This window comes from Falco peregrinus, chromosome 6 (genome assembly GCF_023634155.1).
Source record: "Falco peregrinus isolate bFalPer1 chromosome 6, bFalPer1.pri, whole genome shotgun sequence".
Taxonomy (NCBI): Eukaryota; Metazoa; Chordata; class Aves; order Falconiformes; family Falconidae; genus Falco; species Falco peregrinus.
Genome location: NC_073726.1, coordinates 1148753 through 1166300, shown reverse-complemented (window position 1 = coordinate 1166300; position 17548 = coordinate 1148753). Strand labels below are relative to the sequence as shown.

The following is a 17548-nucleotide window of genomic DNA, read 5'->3' as shown; positions in this document are numbered from 1 at the left end:
AATCACCTAGTAGGAATGTTTAGAACTTAGATAACAGACTTAAGATTTGAGATGATTGTTTATATGTAACCTAGGAGGATGTACTAACATGTCAAAATGAGAATTTATGTGAACTGGGGAGAGTCGAGTGAAGCAACCCATAGTTGCCGGCCAAGAAACAGTTACCTTAAGTGGCAGGTAATTCCGGCAGGGGGAGATCGAGACCACCGACTCACATACCACCTACCCAAATCGTACCCCAGACCCATTTCCGGACCTTTCTAACCTTTACTGCGCAGAATCGGGTATGGGAGGAGAGTATGTTAATGATTTATGGGAAATCTTACGATTATGCATGAATATTTAATGAATATGTATGAATGAGTTCTATACAAGGTGTATGATTTTGAACCATGGTGTGCGTCGATCGTGAGGGGACTCACTCACGCACCTGGCCGTCCATAAAGAAAAGTCTGCTTATCTACATCACATTGGTGTTGATAAGTTCTTCATTCCGAGATTTCGGTAACAGTTTTGGCAACCCAGATGGGACCTCGCGGAAGGAGACCGGAGGAGTCGGGGACCTGATCGGTTCCAGCCGGCACCGAGGATTTCTCGGGGATACCCATCGATCCCCGATCCGTAAGGCTCTTCGCGACGTTCCCTGGATTTTGGTAAGACACTTCTTCTTGTAATTGCAGTAAGTGGGTAGGAGTCCCACTATAATAAGTGTATGGTAAGGAGTGGGTTGGAGACCCACCAGTGGGTTTGAGTCTCACTGAGTAAGTCTGCCTGTCAGACGCGGTGAAAGCGGCGCAGGGTTGGACTATAAGGATCCTTGTGGAAGAGGAAGCCTAGGCGCCTGCCCGTAAGACATAAGCGAAAGCTATTGCAGGGTTGGACAAAAGTGGAAACAAGAGAAACTACATGCTATAGTGTTCTCTAAGGTAGTGCCTCTAACAAGAAGTTAGGAGGGGTTTTTCTTCTGATACAGAATTGTTTATTGTGTCTGTGTATCGAGAAGAAAATTAAGAAGTGTATAATATTGTGTTTTATGTCTTTGTTTAAAGTAACAATTGTGGAAAAGTGTGAGTGTGGCTGTAAGGGTGAGACGTGCAATTAAGCACGAAAGCGAGTGTGGAGCGTGGATCCGCGGATCGGGGAGACAGAGTTGAATAATTGTGTATTGTACTGTGAGTGATTATACCATGGCATCTAAGTTAACTCGGTTGTTTAAAAGTAAAAGCATGCGTAATCTTGCTGTAAATGATAAAATCCCGAAAAATTCTCCATTGGGATGTTTATTGGCACATTGGGGAGATTTATATGAGGATTTGCCAAAAAGCCAGATGATTGAGTATTGTAATAATTGGTGGCCTCTGTATACATTGGAAAATCAGGAAAAGTGGCCCATAAATGGAACACTGGATTATAATACTGTTCCGCAGTTAATGTTATACTGTAAAAGGGAAGGGAAATGGAGTGAAATGCCATACGTGGATTTGTTCTTTTACCTGAGACAGAGAAAAGACTGGCAGGATGAATGCAAGTTAACTGATGGAGATAATTTTGTGATGGCTGTAACTGCTGATAACAAGAAAGTAAAAAGGTGTTGCTCAACTTGTGAGATCGGGAAAGGTTGTTTAAAGAAAAAGATTGTCACTGAGAGTGATGATGGACCAGAATTAGATATATCCCCTCTTAGGAGAGAAAGGAATCAGGGTCGAGAATCTAGGGCACGAGAACAGGCGATTGAACCGGATAGCAGTGGAACAGGAGATGTGGAAGAGAGATTATCGGAGATTGTAATTCATACTCCTGTTTCACGGAGAACTCGGCAACAGACACAGACTATAGCTCCCCTGCGACAGGGAGTTGGTAGTGATGGACCGGTCTATGTGAAAGTACCTTTTACAGCTATGGATTTGATGACTTGGAAGCAGGCAGCAGGAAATTATAGAGAAGATCCTGAAAAAGTGGGCAAGGTGGCAGATACTATAACTAGAACACAGAATCCAGACTGGAATGATTTACAGGTGATCCTGGATAATGTGTTAGATGATACAGAGAAGCAAACGGTATTAAAAGCTGGTAAAGCTCAGGCAGAGTTGGATGTGATGAGTGGAATTACAGGTGGAACAATAGAACAGAATTTTCCATCTGGGGATCCGCAGTGGGATCCAAATAATGTAACACATAGAGAAAGACTGAGACGGTATCAGAAATGGGTTTTATATGGGCTTAGACATGCCATGCCTAAATCTCTGAATTGGTCTAAATTATATGAAGTAAGACAAGATAAAAATGAATCTCCCTCAGCATTTTGGGAACGATTAAAGGAAGCTGCCAGAAAACATACTGATTTGAGAGTGGAAACAGAGGCAGCACAAATGCAACTGGCTTTGATTTTTATGGGGCAATCGGCACCAGATATAAGGAAAAAACTCCAGAAACTGGAGGGAGAGAATTCAAGGAGTTTGAATACAATGCTGGAAGTCGCATGGAGGGTATATAACAACAGAGAAAGAGAAGAAAGAAAATCAAGGAGAACAGATTTATTGGCAGTAATGACAGGAACGGTAGACAGAGGAAGGGGCAGAGGAAGAGGACGAGGATTTAATGGGAGGGGAGGTTGTATGCACTGTGGCCATCGGAAATTTAATACCCCCTTAGGAGTAAATCAGTGTGCTTTGTGTAGAGAGGAAGGACATTGGAAAAAGGATTGCCCTAGAAACAAGAGTGTTTCTCACGACCTTGCCAAGATAATGATTTTAGACGACTGAAGGGGACCGGAGGGAACCCAGCTGAACCTCTGGTTAAAATTTAGCTGGGAGATAAAGAAGTTAAATTTTTAGTAGATACAGGAGCGACATTTTCGGTATTAAATACATGTAAAGGAAAAATAGGAACAAAACCAGCCAATATAATAGGAGCAACAGGGAAAGAAGAAAACCAGGCCATTCCTACAACACCTAGATTTGAAATTTGGAAATAAGATAATTACACATGAATTTTTGTATGTACCAGAATGTCCGATACCCTTGTTAGGAAGAGATTTGTTGTCTAAATTAAATGCACAAATTGTTTTTGATGAAGGAGAACTTTTCTTGAAAATACCCGAGTCAAAAATGGGAGAAATCTTGATGATACACGAAAGAGTAAAGGAACAAGAAATTCCACCGGAGGTGGATTTGGCAGTGATCCCTACTGTATGGGAAACAGATATTCCTGGTAAATCGAAACTAGCAGAGCCTGTTAAAATAGATTTGAAGGAAGGCGCAGGAACAGTGAGAATTAAACAATATCCAATCAAATCAGAAGTGAGACAGGAATTGAAGAAATTGAGTGATAAATTTTTGGAGTATAACATTTTGGAAGAATGTGAATCTGAGTATAAGACTCCTATTTTACCAGTCAGAAAACCCTCGGGTGAATATAGGCTGGTACAAGATTTGAGAGCAGTAAATCAACTAGTTAAGGACATTTATCCTGTAGTAGCAAATCCTTATACACTGTTAACAGCATTAAGGGACACTTATCAACGGTTTACAGTGCTTGATTTAAAAGATGCTTTCTTTTGTATACCTTTGGAAAAAGAAAGCAGAAAACTGTTTGCTTTTGAATGGGAAAATCCTCAAACCGGGCGAAAGATGCAGTTGACATGGACTAGATTACCCCAAGGATTTAAAAACAGTCCAACTATCTTTGGAAATCAATTAGCAAAGGAACTTGAAATGTGGAAACAGGATAAATCAAGACCTGGGCATTTACTTTTACAATATGTGGATGACATATTGATTGCTACAGAAGAAAGACTTACCTGTATACAGGTGACTATCGACCTCCTGAATTTCCTGGGACTAAATGGATACAAAGTGTCCAGGAAGAAAGCCCAGACAGCCTGCCAGACTGTGATATATCTGGGCTTTGAGATTTCAAAAGGAAAACGACAATTAGGAAAAGATCGCAAAGAAGCTATTTGTGGTATACCTGAGCCGAGAAATATTCATGAACTCAGAGCATTTTTGGGAATGACTGGCTGGTGTCGCCTTTGGATCATGAACTATGGGCTAATAGCTAAACCGCTGTACGAGGCCCAAAAGAACTCTCCCTTTGCATGGGGCCCACAACAACAAAAGGCTTTTGTAGAGTTGAAACGTGGCTTAATGTCTGCACCTGCCTTGGGACTGCCGGATCCAACCAAAGATTTCCAGTTGTTTGTTCATGAAAGGCAACACCTTGCACCAGGCGTGTTAACCCAGAGGATAGGAAGCTGGAAACGACCAGTCGGATATTTCTCTAAACAACTGGACACAGTGAGTAGAGGGTGGCCAAACTGCCTTCGAGCAGTGGCAGCAACAGTGATGCTCATACAAGAAGCTCGGAAATTGACTTTGGGAAGAACAATAACAGTCTATGTCCCACACATGGTGATAACTGTCCTAGAACAGAAGGGGGGACACTGGCTGTCTCCCAGCCAAATGATGAAGTACCAGGTAGTACTGACTGAACAGGATGATGTGATTCTAAAGACAACTAACCTGGTAAATCCTGCAGTGTTTTTAAGTTCCATACAGGAAGAAGGACAACTGGAGCATGATTGCTTGGCTGCCATCGAGTATGTTTATTCCAGTCGTGAAGATCTGAAGGATGTACCACTGGAGCGACCAGACTGGGAACTGTATAGTGATGGACGCAGCTTCATGGAACAAGGAGTCCAATATGCCGGATATGCGGTAACAACAGAGACTACAGTTATAGAAGCAGGAGCATTGGCGAGTACCACATCAGCCCAAAAGGCGGAACTCATCGCTTTAATTCGAGCCTTAGAACTAAGCAAAGAAAAGAGAGTAAATATTTGGACTGATTCAAAATATGCCTTTGGGGTAGTGCATGTCCATGGAGCTTTGTGGAAAGAGAGGGGGTTATTGTCCTCTCAAGGATCAAACATTAAGCATCAAAGAGAAATTTTATGATTATTGCAAGCAGTTCAAAGGCCAGATCAAGTAGCAATCATGCACTGTAAGGCACACCAGATTGGGAATACAAAAATAATAGCTGGGAATAATTTAGCTGATAGAACAGCAAAAAAGGTAGCAAAGAAACAAGCATTGCAAATGGCAATAATTCCTTCTAAAACAGTAACCCTTCCTAGGGAAAACCCGAGATATTCAGAGGAAGATGACAAACTGAGTCCGTTATTAAATGCTAAGAAAAACTTAGCGGGATGGTGGGTAACTCCTAATGGACAGGTAGTAATTCCACCTCTTGTGATGAGAGAGATAATTCAAACGAGACATCAGGAATGTCACTGGGGAGCAGAAGCCTTAGTAACATCTTTACGAAAACAAGTAGTATCAGTTAAGATGTTGGGAATAGCTAAAATGGTAACTGCAAAGTGTGAAGTATGTTTGAAAAATAATCCAATGATTAAGAAAAAGGTTCAAATGGGTAGACTGAAATCTGGTGTAGAACCTGGAGATTATTGGCAAGTAGAATTTTCAGAGCTGCCTAGACAAAATGGGTACCAGTACATCCTGGTAGGGGTTGATACTTTTACAGGATGGCCAGAAGCCCTTCCCTGTCGCACTACACAAGCAAAAGAAGTGGTGAAGTGGTTATTACAAGAAATAATTCCGAGATTTGGAGTTCCTATTGGAATTTCTTCTGACAGAGGTCCACACTTTGTTGCTGAAGTAGTCCAAAGTGTTAGCAAAGTATTGGGTATTAATTGTGACCTACATTTATCTTGGAGACCCCAATCTAGTGGGAAAGTGGAAAGGATGAATCAAACTTTGAAACGACAAATAAGTAAAATTTGTCAAGAAACCAGTCTAAAGTGGCCTCAGGCGCTTCCATTGGCATTATTACGAATCAGGGTACAGCCAAAGAGTGGAACCTCACTCAGTCCTTATGAATTATTATATGGAAAACCATATGAGTCTCCAGAACCAAATCCAAACGTACATGTAAAAGGAAAGCAGGATGTATATAACTATTTGCTTTCTCTAGGAAAAACTCCGGCTGCAATTCGGAGTGCAGTAATTTGGAATAGACCTTTATCCCTGGAAAATTCAGTGCATGATTTCCAACCAGGAGATTATGTCTATGTGAAGACCTGGACCTCTGAACCTTTACAGGAACGTTGGAAAGCACCTTTCCAAGTACTGTTAACCACTTTTACGGCTATCAAGATAGCAGAATCGGATGCTTGGATCCATTATACTCGAGTGAAGAAAGCACCTATTCCATGGAAGATTATCAACTGTGACCCAAAGACTTTAAATTTGACTTTGAAAAATGTCTAATTTTTCATATCAGGTTATGATCGTTCTTTGGATTCCATTTGGGTTGGTAGTGTTGGCAGGATCATGGGCTGACTTGGTGGACAGGAATGAAAGACAAACAGAGACAGAACAAGTGATTGAAATTCCCAAACAAACGGCTGAGGAAAATTTGATGGTAGGATTGATTAAAGGATTTGCCAATTTACAAAATGTCACACAGATCACCGCTTGTTTACCAATACCGAGGGCAGTAGGTGAATCTATTCCATGGGGAATCTTAACCATGAATCTGACCAAATTAGAATATGAAAATGAGACAATGGATTGTAAACAAGAACCTAGGGAAACTTGGGAATTGCAAAAGGTTAAAGTTGGGGAAGAATCACCAGTATATTCAACCATTTGGGAATGTAAAGGATGATTTGTAGCTAAACCGGGATTATATGGAGATTTAGGGAACAAGGGATGGTGTTACTAGCCTAAAATGGCTACAACAAACACCAGTGTATGGATAACCGAGACAAAATGTGAGAAAAAGAATCGAACCCTACAGGAAAAGGAAATAGTTTGGGATTCGGTTTGGTCTATGACCTTATATTCCCATTTTCAGTATATGGCAAAAACTCCTTGGTGTTTTACCTGGGATGGAAAAGTGTTTTCAGTATTACCCTGGGTCAATGACAGATCAACTTCATTGGGAGAAAAGGAGAATAAAATAGTGCCATGGTGGAAATGTGAAAAAGCGTATGATTGTAGCAATGCAGACTTAATAATTCAAAGAATCCCTCCTTTGGCTGCCGCTTTAAAATATGGTTGTTTTTGTCGAGGTCTTAAGAATACTCTCAATCTATCTAGCGCCTATATACCCAGAAGAGGAATTATGTTTAGTTGTAGAAAATCTACTATTCAAAGTCCAGGACATTTAATTTGGGCATTGAGTGATGGAACCTGGACAACTCATCTACCATTAGATGGTAAAGTGAAACAAATAACTTTAGGCGTGCCAACATTGTGTCCGATTTGGAAGAAATCACCGTTTAGAGGATCTCTAGAAAATTTAGAACTGAAACGAACAAAGAGATCTGAGACAAATGATGATACTTGGAATGAACCATCTACAGGAGTGAAAATTGGCTGGGCAATTGAATCACTTTTAAATCCTATAGCATCATATAGAAACAGAGCATGGCTTTATAAGTTAACTGGTCAAGTGGAAAAATTAGCAAACGTTACCAAAAAGGGGTTTAAGGAATTGAATATACAATTACAGGCGACCTCTAGAATGACTTTACAAAATAGAATGGCACTAGATATGCTCCTACTTAAAGAACATGGAGTATGTGGATATCTCAAAGATAAACTGGACCACTGTTGCATCCCCATTTCAAATGTCACACAAGATGTGGAACATGATTTGGATTTATTAGATAAAATTGAAAAAGAAACAGAATCAATTCAAGAAGATATGTCAGAAGACTGGTTAGGGAAAATTTTTAACAAATTAGGAAGGAACTTGAGCTCTTGGATACAATCCCTAATCAAAACTTTGTTTCTGTTACTGATTGTCTTTTTGATGATCATGTTGGTATATGCATGTTTGAAGAAGCAGTTTACCAATAGAATTGCAATCAGTCGTATGATCATGAGAGAAGTACCAACCAGTCCACCAAGGTATAGCCCACCACCAAAATATGTTGAAACAAATGATATGTAAATAATGTGAAAGTATTGAAATAATGATTTTCAACACTTTCAAAGGGGGGAAATGTTATAGATTTGCTAATAAGTTAAGATTGATTGACTTTATTTGATTGATTATTTGATTTTATAAAATCAATCATGTAATAGAAATATAAGAGGATGGGGAAATGTTATAGATTTGCTAATAAGTTAAGATTGACTTTATTTGATTGATTATTTGATTTTATAAAATCAATCATGTAATAGAAATACAAGAGGATAAGAAAATATATTTTAATGAAACTTATAGTAAAAAGCGGCTATAGAAAACCCTCTGTACAGCCCCGTACCAAGGCCGGAGGAATTGGTCAGAATCACCTAGTAGGAATGTTTAGAACTTAGATAACAGACTTAAGATTTGAGATGATTGTTTATATGTAACCTAGGAGGATGTACTAACATGTCAAAATGAGAATTTATGTGAACTGGGAAGAGTCGAGTGAAGCAACCCATAGTTGCCGGCCAAGAAACAGTTACCTCAAGTGGCAGGTAATTCCGGCAGGGGGAGATCGAGACCACCGACTCACATACCACCTACCCAAATCGTACCCCAGACCCATTTCTGGACCTTTCTAACCTTTACTGCGCAGAATCGGATATGGGAGGAGAGTATGTTAATGATTTATGGGAAATCTTACGATTATGCATGGATATTTAATGAATATGTATGAATGAGTTCTATACAAGGTGTATGATTTTGAACCATGGTGTGCGTCGATCGTGAGGGGACTCGCTCACGCACCCGGCCGTCCATAAAGAAAAGTCTGCTTATCTACATCACATTGGTGTCGATAAGTTCTTCATTCCGAGATTTCGGTAACACTGCCATCCCATTCTACTCTTGTACGGAAAGCGAGTAGCACAAGGAGCAGAAGGTAGCCCCAGAAGTTGTACACAACCGTCACTGTGGCTTTTGTGCAAAACTATTCCTCTATCCTTTGAGCTCCTTTTGTGTGACACCCACCATTAACTAAAGCTTAGGGACTGAACGTTGATTTCTTTTTTTATAAAAGTCTGCTGCTTAGTCATTCCAGAATGTCCAAACCAACTTCTTATTGCAAAGAGCAGCCCACGTGTGACTAGATCACAACTCGGAAAAAACCCTCCTGGAACAGCCTTTTCAGTGATCCCTGACTTTGGGCTTGCAACCGTGGCACGGGGATGTTTGATCACATCCAAAGCCAGAAAGGAAGAGCTAGGGAGCTTTTGCTGAATTCAGCGGTTTTTCAGTGGATCCAGCCGCAGCCCAGCTGACAGCAGAGATGAGTTACACTTCACAGCTCAGGCACGCATCAGAGGGCTGTGTACTTCTATTGCACAGACACCCGAAAAGAGGCAGTACTGGGTGCTCGCTGTTCAGAAGATTTTTCCATCTTGCATCACATGTGGCCTAATTTTCATTAAAAACTTGATGTTCTAAACCATCAAAGCTCTTAGGAAATGACAAAGATTTCCAAGGGACAAGTTTTGCCCATAATCATGGGTGAGGCATGCCCCACGGCCACTATCATCAAAAAAAATCAGTGGCCATTCTTTCCCTTCTGCAGCAGGCCCTCAGCCTCTCCTGGAAGGTCTGCGGAAGCTATCCTTTCTTCTGCCCCTACATTGATGCTGGAACTTTAGGAAACCCTGGGAGTTTTACGCTCTCTCCTTCCAGGTGAACCTCAGAGAGTGCTCTCCTGAAAGGAGGAGGAGCAGAGTAAAATACAGACCATTCAGGACAGCCGAGAGAAAAAGAAAGAAAAAAGAGAGTATGTCCCGCTCCTCGCTAGCAGCTGGGGCTTCCAGGAGCACCCAGCCGCTGGCCAAGGCCTGGGTACCCCGGGCTGGGACCGTGTGATGCTCCCACCACAGCATGTCCCAGAGCACATGCACCAGGGCATGGAGGGGCCGCAGCCTCCTTGTCCTCAGTCCCAAAGCCACACCTGGTTCTGTGGAGTGAGAATTCGGATCTCAGTCGGGTTAACACCTTGGCACATCATGGAGGGATTACAACTCGGCATTCAAAGAAACAGGGGTGTGGGTGGCCCAACAGCACAGAACTGTTTCCCAAGTCCCTAACTTCTGCTGCTTTCTGGCACTCATTTTTTTGCCCACGGAACGTCCCCAGGTTTTGAGGTTGGTTTTGAACGTGATTCTCAACCAACCACATCAACACAGAGATCCAGTTTTACACGATGTAGGACACGGCAAGTGAAGGAGGGATCAGCACTTAGGATTTTGCTTCTCCCTGCAAAAGCGGCTTAGAAATGGGTTTTGGAAGAAATCAGATGTAACCCAGTACATTTCCATATCCAGAAAAAAACAACAAAAAAAGAATTTTAGGTGATTGAGCCCCCCCACCACGTGCTTCCTTCCAGCACTCAAGAGCCATGGCTTTATTTGCATGAATAACTAAGAAAGTTCATTTTGAGCTTAAACAAAACAAATTTCAAACCACTTCTTAACCGCTGGCTTTGCAAGTTGCACAGTGCTGATGAGTTCTGTAAATCACCTGATCCAGAAGCGTTCGGCTAAGCAATTTATGGAGGCAACTGCAAAAACACACATGGAGGCCAGCCACTTCCCCGTGGGGCTCGAGATCCAACTGCAATTTCACAGTGCTGCACTAGGGCAAAGCTACTAAATATTCCCTGCAAGGGGCACACGCTGTCTGCAAATCGTCCTCCAAAGGGATCTGTGACTGGCATGCAAATGCACGAGGAAGGCTGTCACACTGCTCAGAGTCGTCAAGAAGCAAAATTAATGACTCCCTAGTTAAAGATCACGGGTTTCTTCTTTAAACTCTTTTTGCACCCTGGGACAGTCTCCACCCTGACGATACAGCGGCTCAGCTCCGTTTTGTGAGGGATGGGGGGTAGGTGACCTCCTTGAGGTCCTCTCTCAAGGGGCCCATGGAAGAGTTCAGATCTCCTGAGGGACCACGAGGGTTTTTCCAGAGCAGGCTCCTCTTTCTAAACACCAATCGCTTGCCCAGCTCTGTTTCCTGTAACTCCCAGGTTGCATGTAAGTAATTTTCCTATTTCTCTGCCACAACAACAACAAAAGCTCTCCAGGCACAACCCCTGGAGATCCCTGCAGCAAAGTGATGGACAGCCCCACCACCACAGCAAAAATCCCAGGGCCAGGAGCACAGCGCTGAGCCAGGATTCCCTTGGGAGCAACTTTTTAAATCAACCCTTTCCTTCCACAGCTCTAACAACTGCAGCTGGCGGCCAGGAAGGCGGTTTGTTAACACGAGCCCTGGTTAATTACTGTAGGTGGCATCTGCCAAGTAAACCCTGCGCAATTACCGTATCAATAAAAAGCTGTTTCATGGCCTTTGTATCTGTCAGCTTGGAGAAGTAAGGAATGGCTCGAAGCAGCTGGGTTAGTGATCTCAGCACCCTCCAGAACGGGAGCCTGGCTGCTGGGGACCACGGGCCTCGCACCTCCTTCCTCTTAGATGGGGAAAACCAGAGCGTTCCCTGGATGGAAATCTGACAGGGACCTCCCACTCCTGAAAAACACCTCAAGCAGCACCACACGGACGGAGAGGAAGGACAAGGTAACCTGAACCACGGAGCTTGCTGCAAGCATTCCCTGCCCCGTGCCAGCACAGCAAGGCCATCACCTCTGTAAGGGCAAAGGCGGCATAACTCGGTGGGTCAGTGATAACCGCTCCCAGAAAAAGACCTGACAGCACTTCTGTCAGCCGGGAGGAGCATAAAGCTTGTCTAGCAGGCTGCTCGCACTCTGACTTCTGGGGAGGGTGCTCACCCTGCTGAGGACAGCGAGCCCTGTAACACGCGACCCAGATGAAGCATAGACTTGAGCCACGAGGTGACGATTCCCACGCAGGGACAGCAGCACACGTGTGGCACGTTCACAGACACCCTGCGCTCAGCAGGGCTCAGCCACTACGGTCTGGCAGCGCCTGGAGAGCGGGAGGTGACCCAGGGGCAGGGAGCACGTTTCACTCAGCTCCTACCGCCTCAGGAGCCCGATGGTGCATCCACGTAATAAAGGCTCATCCTGGAGGTCTATAGGGGCTTAGTGCTCGTCCACCAAAGCTCTTCTGCTGTGTACCTCTCTGCCTTTACAAACACCTTGCAGCACAACGAATGCATGGTATGAAAGCTCGCTGCTTTGGCTGCTCTGGGATCAGCGGTCGGAGCCAGGCGCGCTAAGCCCTGGCTCTGCACAGACCAGCTGGGAGCCACAGGGACAGCAGGAAGGTGCTGGCACTGCCCTGCTGACCACCGGCTCTTCCTAGGAATTCCGTGGGAACCAACTGGGCTGGAAGAGTATTTGTGCCTCGCCTTTGCTGTGGGTAGCAGGAGGAGGAGAAAGGAGCTGTACCTGAGATGTCGCAGCAGACTGTTGATACACTCTGGCTTCTCGGGGTTTGAAGATCACATAAATTTCAACTGAAGAATTTGGCCAGACATCTCCCTCCTAAGACAGGAGACAACAAACCATTTACCTTCAAACGTTACGTTTCTTGTTTTCAACCACAGCCCTGTAAGCCTTTATTTAGAGCATCAATGATGAGCAAGGAGCAAACAACACTTACAAAATGTGTAAGACTTTGGAAGCAGCTGTGAAAAAAATTAAGTCCCTTACCTTAACTAGCACCCGGTAAAGGCTTGCCTTTTTTTTTTTTTTTTTTTTAATTAGGGCTATAATAAAGGAACTAAACTGGCTGGCTTCGGCATATCAAGGATCTCTTCAGAAGTGCCAGCTGACCTAAAGAAAAGATACGGTTTCCCTCCAAACCTTCCCTTATATCCCTGTGTCACTACAGCCATGTGAACACGTCTTCTCAGATCAGAAGAGATTCAGCAAGTCAAATGGATTTTTCCATTCTCAGTTACAAAGATAGAAAGAAAGAAAACCATGCCTGCCTTCATCATTGCAGAAGAGATCTGTAAACCAGCTCACAAACAAAGGCAAGGTCCCGTCAGGGCTGGCTACCCCGGCCAGGGCTCACTGTCCAAGCCTCCCTCTGCTTGCAGGCAACAACTGGCAGAAGAGGAATATCAGGGCTTTGCAATCTGCTCCAGCTGCCTGCAGGTCTCCACAGGGGGTATGAGACATTGCCCATGACACAAAGCCCTAGTTGTCCTGGCCTCCTCCCGTTCCTGCATCACCGCTGCTGTCGGAAGTGGAACCGGAGCTGGGTCAGTGCCCACGTGGCATTTCTCTGACACGAGAATGTGATCCTGGCTCAAAATAACCCAAACCGAACACCAAAATGGTGAACTTCCGCTGCACAAAAAAAATCCAGCTTCAGCAAGAACCTGGGAGAACCCTGCAAGCGTAAATCTTCAAACAGCGAGGGAGTGGCGATGGGTCCCTGCAGGTGTTATTCCCAGCGGCCGAGGCCCCAGCGGGATGATTTGCCCAACACCACCGAGACCACGGTGATTGCTGCAGTGTTGCTGGCATCTCTCTGTACGCTGTATAACTCACCAGATGTCCTGCCATGCTCCAGGAAGCCAGTCAGTGGTGCAGTAAGATCCTGGTAAGGGACATATCTCCCTACACCCAGGGTGCTGCTGGATCCCAAGGCACAGTCAGATGAGACTGCTCTAAGGCATCAGAGGAGACAAGCCTACGGACGAGCAACACAACCCATCCATTCATATGCACCCGCACAGCTCTCTGCAACAATCCTAACGCAGCATTATTGATGGAGCTTTGCACTCATATCCTCACTCCCAAGAAAACCTGCAGCAGCAGTTAACAGACTCAAACCTCTTGAGCTTCTGACATGAAATCACCATTCTCCAGGATTCAACGTATTTGGACAGAAACTTCAGGCAGTACGTCCACAATCAGCTTCCCTGTATTGTCAGTGAAGCTGCACGCCAGACTGTTTGACTCAAAGGGAGAGGGCAAGAAGAAATCATCAGTTACACATTATTCTACTGTTCTGTGGCTAAAAAAAAATTGTGAAGGACATGACTGTTTTGGGAAACCTTTGTCATTTCTCCCTTCATTACTGCTGTATGTCAGACCATAAAACTGGAAAATATTGTGACCTATTTCTCCTGGGAAATGAAAATAGGCTGTTGGAAAGGTTCCTCACATTCCTGCTACCCCACGGGGAAGAAAGAATTGCTGGTTAAAAGGATACACTTCACTACTCACCCTTGCGGGCTACTGCTACATAGGCGTACCAGCCCTAGGACACGGCAGGAGCCAGCGGTCTGCCGCGGCTAGCATATTCTCCGTAAGATGGCAGTTGAGTCAGATCATGGAAAACTACCGTGGATGCTTGCCAGGACAGAAATGCAACTATGCAGTGCTGTGAACACGATATTGCAACACTTCTGGCTTAATGTCAGCCTCAGGCAGGCTGCAGCTGGCAGGTGGCATAAAATACAGACGGTGGATGTATGATGATCCAGCACAAAAACTCCTGCTGTTGTGCCCTGGCTTTGCTACAGCATATGCCAACGTGATACCCGAGGGGACGGCACACCATGACTCACCGCTACAGAAGTGACCTCAGTAAGGAGACCAACCATAAATAGATGCAGATCCTATTTCCCCTCCCTCAGCCCCTAAATAATGCGAATCTCCTCAACCTCCACCAGCCTGAAAAGGAAAAAGCTGGTCTTGGAAAGTGGGGCACCACCAACTGTCGGCCTGCTTTGTTTGGTGGAGGGAGAAGGTGATCCATGGAAAGGAAATCACTGCTCAAAGCACACCAAAACCCCCAAAGGCAGAGCTGGCAACACAAGTACTGAAGTGACTCCCCAAAGTGCATCCTGTTAGTTCAGGGCACTCAGGGAAGAGGCAGCGCCAAAGCCAGTATCTGCCCCTTCCCATCAATAACCGAACCCACAGCGAGCGGAGGGATGGACCATAGCTCCCACTGGAGATGGCGCCTTCTGCCAAAAACCAAAGTGCTCTGCAGTCCCCTCTCATTTGGATGGGGACCAGCTGGGCACCTCAGCTGAGGTGGACGTTTGCAGGAACAAATATCGCTGTTATCTCCTGGCCCAACCTCTGCACCAACAGCAGTAGCACTTGCGTAACCTGCACATCTTGAAGACCACCTCCATCGGCTCAGAGCTGACACGTGGCACTGAGGAGTCGCTACCAGGCAATGACAAGACAGTGATGACTTGTCAAGGTAAGAGCAATGATTACAAATCCTTTTCCTCCCTTTCCTCTGGTTTCCATTTCCAAGGAGTCAGCTCCCACGTGTCTGTACTGTGACTTACAGCTAAGCTGTGGTGGGGAAGGTGCAGCAAAAAGCAAGGACTTTGTCCTTTGAGAGCCACCTGGGCTTCTACCACAGATGCTTCTGCTGACATACCATGTGTCTTTGCAAAAATAAATCAACTTTGAGATGCACTCAGGAAGTCAGAGTTACAGAACAGCTTGTTTCCCACAGGCTTGGACGGCTGCTCAAAACGTTCATGGTCACAGGCTGACTGCAAAACCGCTCCTCCTCTTTTCTCTTATTATTTTCATCAGCAAGTTAAGCTTATACAGGCCGAAACAGCCTGCTGCAGCTTCCACTGAGAGCAACCCCTGGCAGCTAACGGCCCGCTTACACAGCAAAGCTGCTGCACAAACCCTGCAAAGCCACCCTGCCCAGAGAGCCTTTCCAAGGCTATCGTCCCTCCAGCGGCCTCCTAACCTCCAGCCACTTGTTCCAAGGGTTTGATTCTTTCTATAGGGTGCTCCCAGGCACCACAGGTGATAGGTGAGAAGAGCAGCCGCCGCTTTTGGCCAGAAGGTCCGAGGCAGCAAGGTCCCAGCTCTGGTGGGGCCCCTCCAGCAGATTTACACGGCGCTGCAAGAAGGGTCTCTGTCCACGCTACAAGTTACGGGACTCTCACCGGGGAGAAGGTTGTGGAAGTCAGCAGCAGTGGATTTTTAGATTTTACATTTGATAGGAAAAAAGACTAACATTTGATGTGAAGACACCCGTACGCCAGGGGGGAAGACAGACATCAGCAAAACTATGAATGTGAAACCCATTGTTCCATAAATCATGGAATTAATGGAAATCTAAAGACTGATAATGCTGAACCAGCCAGGAGGGGAACGACTCCTGTAGTATCCCACTTACACCCAGTCCTAAGCAAACTGTAACATCAACACAGCCATTCAGGAAAGGTTTCCACTCAAGACTTGAGGCCAGGCTACACTCTGGGTCCGTACAGCGCTACACGGAGCACCAGGACTCAGCGGGCAGCCAGGCTGCTGGACCTCACCCTAATGCACTTCAGGAGCCCAAGAGCAGGTTAAGCTCGTTATGGAGACCTAGCCCAGTTGTAATGAAGCAGGAGCCCTGGGACATGCTCCAAAACCAGCTGGCACAGCTCAGGCGATCGGCTCCCGCTCTCTGCAATACCCCCGCTGCTCTGACACAGGCTCTTGGTCCCATCATGCTGCTCTCAGCTGCAGTGGTGTGAAACTGCAGCTGTGCTCACATGGGGGGCTCTCAGCCTCATTCGGGCTATAGGAGTAACCAAGAAGAGAACAAGATCCCCTTCCTTAAAAAAAAAAAATAATGGTTTCACCTACTATAAAAGAAAGAAAAGGCTCGGATTATTCTAGCGTTTGCAACAGGATGAGAAGGGATTTTGCATTGCTCAGGCAGCAGGCATTCTTCATCTCAGACCATGCAAATACTCAGTCAGGGCTCTGTTTCATTGAAGGACATGAGGTTTTGATTGCGCAAACACAAAAGCAAAAAGTTTTCTCCAAGTCTGCAATGAAACTCAAAAAGTTCGTTTAAAGCTGCCAGCCTTGCGTGCAGGCTCACAGACGATGCTGGGAGGGAGAGTCACACATGGTATAAATCCAGATTATATGAAGGGATTGGTCTTTCCATGATTAAACGGGCTGAACTTGGCCTCCTTTCCATAGAGGACCTTTTCATTCTTCAATAGGTGAACTAATGCCCATGGTTAATCCCCATACGCTACGTGTAAGGCCTGCCCTTATATATAATAATCAGTACCCCTGAACACTGTAAGGACACTTATGAAGTGCCCTTAATTTATAGCCCTTGCAGCAGAGCTCAGCTTTAGGCAGGCTCTCGCCGCCTGCCAGGAGCTCACTGTTTAGAAACGCTTTTTGCAACAACCTCTCCCAGCCTCACTAGAAACCTCATGTCTTCCCTCTCGGCACATCAAGACGCTGACGCGGGTATCTGCCAAGTGACCTCATTCAGGGAGGAGGAGGAGGAGGAAGAGAGGTTCTCAGCTATCGCTTACCACCGGCTCAATGGCAAAAATATCACTGGAGAAAAGCATAGAGTCTTCTCGCACCTTTGCCCTCTGGTTCTGGAAGGCACGGGAGAGAAGGGAAAGGCGTTCTTGGAGCGTGGGGTCCATTGCACACTGCTTGAGAAAAGAATCCCTCTCATTCTCCTCCTGCTTCTGCAGCCTGCGACAGCACCTGCAGCCATGGGGAGACACAAACCAAGCAGATCATTTAATAAACAACATATTTGCAGAGACTGTCGTGTAAGCGCAGGAGCAGCCACGCACTGGGGGAGGAACAGCAGGAGCAGCTCAGCAAGGGGCTGA

At 45.3% G+C, this 17548-nt stretch overlaps 1 pseudogene; it reads right to left on the bottom strand.

The window, feature by feature from the left end:
* Window positions 1-17548, bottom strand: part of LOC129784707 (hydrocephalus-inducing protein homolog) — a 67211-nt pseudogene that overhangs the window by 14972 nt on the left and 34691 nt on the right.